Here is a 7638-nt window from a genome sequence, read left to right as displayed (position 1 = left end):
GCCAAGAATCCTGTCTTTAATCCTGTACTCAACTTTCAAGTTCGACCTTCCAAAATGCATCACTTCGCATTTATCCAGGTTGAACTCCATCTGCCACCTCTCAGCCCATCTCTGCATCCTGTCAATATCCCGCTGCAGCCTACAACAGCCCTCTATACTGTCAACGACACCTCCAACCTTTGTGTCATCTGCAAACTTGCTGACCCATCCTCCAATCCCCTCATCCAAGTCATTAATAAAAATTACAAGAGTAGAGGCCCAAGAACAGAGCCCTGTGGAACACCACTCACCAGTGTTGATTTGTTGCAAAGCATCGATGGAACTCTGCCAAATACTAATAAGGGAAGCTACTACAATATACAGTCAAATCACCCTGCTATGTTTCTCAAATTCACATTTATCAGGTCTCTCCTGACCAGAAACATGTTAAGACCAAACCAGTCAGTAAGATATTTCCAAAAGTGGAAAGTATTGTTTAATTGTTATAGGCACTGACATATTTGTAAAATAAATTATGAAATAAAGTGCTGCAGTAGTGATACTGAGAAGGATTTATTTCCCTCTGGAGCAGTAGCATTGTGAATAATGCCCAGTGAACATAGCGATTCCCTGTGTTTATCAGACAACAGCTGTAGAAATTCATTAAAACTGTATCTTATTGTTTTAGTGTTCATTCACAGGATGAAGGCATCGCTGGCTATGTCAGCATTTCTTGCCCATCCTTATTGCAGTTAAAGGTCATCCACACTGATGTGGGTCTAGAATCACATGTTGACCAGACCAGGTAAGGATGGCAGCTATAGTTCCTGAAAAACTAGATAGGTTTTTCCCAACAGTCAACAACGGTCATGGTTAAAACTTAATTACAGATTTTTGTTGAATTCAGATTCCACCACCTGCCGTGGCAGGAAGCAAGCCCAGGTCCCCAGAACATTACGTGGGTCTCGAGAATAATAGCCGAGCAACTATACCACTCTTAATGGTGAAGAGTCTGATGAAGAGTTATCTTGAGTCGACATGTTAGCTTCCTCTTTCTCCACAGATACTGCCTAACATGCTATGATTTCCAGCATTTTTTGTTTTTATCACCACCTTTATGTTCTACATGGAAACTTTGTTTGAATGTGTATTTTAGCCCCATCTTTTCATTCCTGTTGTGTTTGTCTAGTCAGAGAAACAGACTGCAAAGGCTCCTTCAGAGCCATATCTGAAGTACTTGTAACTAAAAGAGCAGGCACCATACCATGCCCCTTAACTTTTCCTTCTCTTGTTGCAGAGAACCAACTGAATTTTAGTGGCAGCACTTCATTCTCAAGATATTAGGGCAGAAAGGAAATTATTGGTCTAGATTTTTAGTCCTTCAGCAGAGTCGAGAGAGCATAGGGGCAGAAGTTTCCTTATCGATGCGGTTTGCAGATTCTCCATTCACCTCTCTTGTCTCCATTCCACAACCATCCAATACTCTGCTTTTTCCTCATAGTGAATTGACACAAATTGCATCCTTTCTTACAATTGCCAATATGGGCAATTATAAGCATATTCATTTAAAATCAGCGAAACACAGTTTCTGCTGTTACTCCCAAGTATCCTGCACTACAATCACTGAAGAGGCTTCCGGACTTTCAATTGAGAGGGATTCTCGAAGAGTTTTGGCAAGCAGCAAATAAGCTGCCACTGTCTCCTACTGCAACAGATGCCTCAGACATTCTGTAGTGCTCCTCCACCTCAGCTTGGTCCAGCACAGCTCCCAAACTCAGGCCAGAACTCATCTCCCGAGTGCAACTGAATGCAGTGACAAAAATGAGGCTACATTTCAATCGAACCATTAAATGCTTTCAGCATAAAAGAAGATAAAAGAGTCAGCATGGATTTATGAAGGGGAAACCATGCTTGACTAATCTTCTGGAATTTTTTGAGGATGTAACTCTGAAGATGGATGAGGGAGATCCAGTAGATGTAGTGTACCTGGACTTTCAGAAAGCTTTTGATAAAGTCCCACATAGGAGGTTAGTAAGCAAAATTAGAGCGCATGGTATTGGGGGCAAAGTACTAACTTGGATTGAAAGTTGGTTGGCTGACAGGAAACAAAGAGTAGTGATAAACAGCTCCATTTCGGAATGGCAGGCACTGACCAGTGGGGTACCGCAGGGATCAGAGCTGGGACCGCAGCTTTTTATAATATATATTAATGATATAGAAGATGGTATTAGTAATAACATTAGCAAATTTGCTGATGATATTAAGCTAGGAGGTAGGGTGAAATGTGAGGAGGATGTTAGGAGATTACAGGGTGACAGGTTAGGTGAGTGGTCAGATGCATGGCAGATGCAGTTTAATGTGGATAAATGTATGGTTCTCCACTTTGGTAGCAAGAACAGAAAGGCAGATTACTACCTACATGGAATCAATTTAGGTAAAGGGGCAGTACAAAGAGATCTGGGTGTTCTTGTACACCAGTCAGTGAAGGTAAGCATGCAGGTACAGCAGGTAGTGAAGAAGGCTAATAGCATGCTGGCCTTCATAACAAGAGGGATTGAGTATAGAAGCAAAGAGGTTCTTCTGCAGCTGTACAGGGCCCTGGTGAGACCACACCTGGAGTATTATATGCAGTTCTGGTTTCCAAATTTGAGGAAAGACATTCTGGCTATTGAGGGAGTACAGCTTAGGTTCATGGGGTCAATTCCTGGAATGGGTGAACTAACTTACACTGAAAGACTGGAGCGACTGGGCTTGTATACCCTTGAGTTTAGAAGACTGAGAGGGGATCTGATTGAGACATATAAGATTATTAAAGGATTGGACACTCTGGAGGCAGCAAATATGTTTCCGTTGATGGTGACTGCCGAATCAGAGGACACAGCTTAAAAATACGGGGTAGACCATTTAGGACAGAGATGAGGAGGAACTTCTTCACTCAGAGAATGGTGGCAGTGTGGAATGCTCTGCCCCAGAGGGCAGTGGAGGCCCAGTCTCTGGATTCATTTAAGAAAGAGTTGGATAGAGCTCTCAAGGATAGTGGAATCAAGGGTTATGATCATATTGAATGGTGGTGCAGGCTCGAAGGGCAGAATGGCCTACTCCTGCACCTATTGTCTATTGTCCATATTGTCTATTGATATTAGGGATGATGTCAGGGTCTTCAGGTGCTTGTCGCTGTTCAGAGTAGATTTGGGTCCAGGATTTTGTTTGGGATTCCATGGAGTCAGTGGGGGGCAAGGGAAGGAGTTTCAGGATGCAAGAGGAAGGGGTGTCTGTTTCGTACTATAGATAGCAGTTTTCCTTTTCATGGCTAACTATTAAGTGAGTTGGAACTCCCCAACTCCAACTCAGTGTTTGGTACTTTCTTGGAGAGTTCCAGGTCCATTGGAGTTTTCAGCTGCCCATCTCATATTCACAATTCAGCAATGACTACCATCCTTTTGGGAAATTAGGGCCGAGCTTCTTTCTATAGACCCCAAATTAAAATACCTGGCAGGAGGAAACTTCAACAACCTTACCGCAAAACAGGTTCATCATATAGCCTGGCCTTCACTCCACAATGCATTCAAACACTGAGAGCAGAGCATTTCTTGCCAAGACAGAGGATTTATTACATTTCATGTCTAAAGCAAAGATGGCACATCCTTCACATTTACCAGATTGAGAGCTATGCTGCAGCCATAATGAATGAGAGGGCTCTGACAGTGTGGGATATAGAAAGACGTAAGAGCACAGACAGTTCAATCTGTTGTATTTTAAATAATTTTAAAATAAAGCAGATACCTTTTCAGTGGGCTATTCAAAACCAAGAATCATGTCTTGAAGAACCAACTATTAAGGAAGTTATAACTGGACATCTGGACATCTCAAGGTAATCTTGAAGAGTAAGCGTGGTTTTGTCAAAGGGGTGTCATGTTTAGCCAATTTATTGGAATTCTTTGACAGAAACGTGTCAAGTGAGTGGAAAGAAATCTGGCAGGTGGAGTTCAACGTGAGAAAATATAAAGTGGTTTACTTTTTCAGGAAGAATAACAAGGGCAGAGCACTGTTTAAATGGAGAATGACTGTAGAATTCCAGATGCAGAGTTGTCTAGTGTTCGAGTTGCTGTGTCACAAACAAGAGTACGTGGATACACCAAGTAATTAAGATGACTAATGGGGTGTTGTCCTTTATTGTGAGAGGAATTGGGCATAAAAGTAAGGATGTTTTGCTTCCATTGCACAGGGCATTGCTGAGAGCACATCTCAAACACTGTGTGCAACTTTGGTCTCCCTATTTAAAGGAGGTCACAGATGCATTGGAGGCAGTTCAGGGGAGGTTTCATAAATTGATATCTGGAATGAACAGGTTGTCTTACAAGGATGAATTGGACAGGCTGGGCTTGTTTTCACTGGAATTTAAAAGAGTAAGGGGTAATTTGCTTGAAGTATGTAAATCCTGAATGAGCGTGACAGGATGTTTCTCTTCTGGGTAAGTTAAAGGCCACTGTTTTAAAATCAGGCCTTGCCTTTTTAGGACAGAGAAAATTGAAATGTTTTTATTTGAGAGTTGTGTGACTTTAGAGCTCTTCCCCTCAGAAGGTGCTGGAAACAGTGTCATTGAATATTTTTAACGCAAAGGTGGATAGTTTTTGTAAGGGAAATCGGGAGTAGGTGTGGATGTGGAATCCAGAACGCAGACCAATCAGCCATGATCTTATTGAATGATGTAGCATCCTGATGGGTCAAATGAACTACTTCTACTCCTAATTCATTTGCTCATTTGGAAGACTGGCCAGTTAGACCATGCCACAATTAAAAAACATGTGGATGTAAAGGCTCCTTGCATCAGTAGCACTTGGTTGGAGCACAACAGAAACTATTGCTGCTTTGGATCTCATGACCTGAATAATCCAGTCGTGACTCTACCACCGTTTGCAATCCTAATTTTAAGAAACCTTGCCTCAGAATTTAGACAGATCGCCTTGATCTATCTGCCCCTTGCCTCATTTGTCTTCCAAGTAATTTTTCTCTGGAATTAGTGACTGTTTTAAGTTTCTTTGTTCCCTTGATGATCTATTATTATTGGGACACCTTTTGTGTATTCAACTATGAACATTTACAAAACATTTATGGAAATCCTTTGTAAGTTCTTAGCTTTGTAATATTAGCTCACCAGCGTTATACTCTAAAGGATCAACTTTAGCCATTCTTATCCTGTTTGCATACTCACAGAAAAATCTGTTTTTATATATCTTGCCAGTTTCTCCTCTATATTATTTTGTCATTATTCTTTGCTTGTTGAATTTTTTTTGTTGCAATCTTCTTCACAGCATTGTTTGGCTTTTCTTTCAATTTGGTATGACCTATGACTTCCTTAGTTAGCTGTGGATGGTGCAACCTTCTCATAGATTATTTCTTTCTCAATAATTATGCATATTTTACTTTATCAAGCCCAAGAATGGTCACATTTTCTGCAGCAATCTACATCTTGATCTGACAGTAATGAAGCATTGCACAGATGTGGGTTAGGCTTTCGGCCTTGAAGAGATCTAAAGTGTGCAAGCTGCATGGCACAGTCTTAAATGACCCCATACAATCCTGCTTTTGAACTACTAAAGTACATTTGTATGCAAGCCCTGTGATGTTCAAATTCCTTGGCACAGCAGTTGAAGGAGCACTTGAGCTTGTTCTTGAGCCAGATGACTGACTTTCTTGCATCTGCACTTTTTCACCCTCTGTCGTACACAGTCTTTCACTAAATAGTTCCTCTTACAACTTGCCAGAAGTGAAATAACCATGCTGATCACTGTAAAATTGACTCTGTAATGTTGTGAGAATGTATTGTATTGCTTGTATGGAGATTTACCAAAACTACAAACTTAAATGTGTTATCTATTAATGCATTCCCCTTGATTTGAGAGTAGGAATCATTGCCCATCTCATCCTCTTCCCAGAACCTTAAGATCGCACTAAATTGAAAAGTATCAGATTCATAGCACCACCAATGTCCACGTTTTGGCAGAACATTATTAATCCTTTCATCTATACTTCCCTAACAGGGTCAAGTGATGAATGAAACCACAACACTGAAGAACTCAATCACTTCAGATTTTAAATTAATTTGGATATTTTGTTTGCATTTCCAATTGTTGACTGAAGGAATCATCAATCCGTTCTGTTGATATGTCTGCTCTTAGTGTACAGTAAAGGAGAAATATGTTATAGAAGATGAAAGAAAATTTCCATAATACTCTTTGAGGACTGTCTAACAGATGGATGGACACAAAAAAATTACAAAGCAGATATAATGCAATTAACAGCATGATACTTGTAAAGACAAGACTGAGCTGGATCAGGGCTGTGTGTGAGCTTAATGCAATGACAGTCCAACAGATGAGACATGTTGCACTATAAATCAAACAAAACTTCCAACATATGGGTCTGTAAGCATTTCCTTTGTGTGTTCTTTCAGCTCCAAATGTAAGGAAGCAGATTAGACCATGAAAGAAGAATTGTGGAACCGGTCACAATTTTTTTAATGATAGATTTTGGGATATCTTCCATTTGTGCTATTCAGTTGATTTTAATTATTGCAGATGTCATCCACAGATTATTTCAAGTAAAAATTTTCTGCCTGTGCACAATTTTTAGTCATGTGTTGAACCAAAAGGCATAATGATTAATGTCTTGATATAATGTCTTACTTAGACTGATGTAGGCAAGTTTATTATTGAGAAACATTCGAACAACAAAGTCCTTCTGATATTTTTTTCTTCAAGGATAGATGCTGAGGAAATGCAACGTGAACAATTTAGGCCAAGGTTTATGTTTTAGAAAATGGAAACCTATTTGGGATTTGTTCTGCTGCTTCAGCACTTTTGCCCAGATTTTGCTCACGTACTGTGGTATTTGACTCTTGTAGAAATGCTGAAAATGAACCTAAACTACACAGGAAATGGAATCCTGTCACTAAGTCACCCTTTATTTAAGCATGCATAGTACATGGGCTCCAAGCCAGCTCAGAGCCAGTCCCTAGACTGAAGAAACTTTCTGAATCTCCTGTTTATATTTTTTCTTTTTTTCTTTTTACTTCTTTTTTATTTTTTTTCTCTCTCTTTTGCCCCCACACTACCACCTAACTGCAGCAATGCTTATATTTACCCCAGCACCCATGTTGTGATTTCCTGTTTTTTTTTATATGAAGAAACAAAGAACTTCAAAATAAACTCCTCCTTAATGCGAAGACACCAACAAGACTTCTTTTTTATTTTTTTTTCTCTCTCTTTTGCCCCCACACTACCACCTAACTGCGGCAATGCTTATATTTACCCCAGCACCCATGTTGTGATTTCCTGTTTATTTTTTTATATGAAGAAGAAACAAAGAACTTCAAAATAAACTCCTCCTTAATGCGAAGACACCAACAAGATAAGTCTCCTCTTCTCTTTAAAGAGTAGAGTCCTTCACTCCACACTGATCCAGTTCCCTCAGAGGCAGCTCTCAGAGTGAACAGAATCTCTGGCACTCCTGTTTATTTTTTCTTTTTTTTTTCTTTTTTTTCTTTTACTTTTTTTAAAGCCTCACACTACTACCTGCCAGCAGTCGTGCTTAATATTTACCCCAGCACTCAGGTTGTGATTTCCTGTTTCTATCTAGTAGCCTGGATTGCCTGATTAG

Source organism: Chiloscyllium plagiosum, chromosome 3 (genome assembly GCF_004010195.1).
Source record: "Chiloscyllium plagiosum isolate BGI_BamShark_2017 chromosome 3, ASM401019v2, whole genome shotgun sequence".
NCBI lineage: Eukaryota > Metazoa > Chordata > Chondrichthyes > Orectolobiformes > Hemiscylliidae > Chiloscyllium > Chiloscyllium plagiosum.
This window is presented reverse-complemented; position numbering follows the sequence as displayed.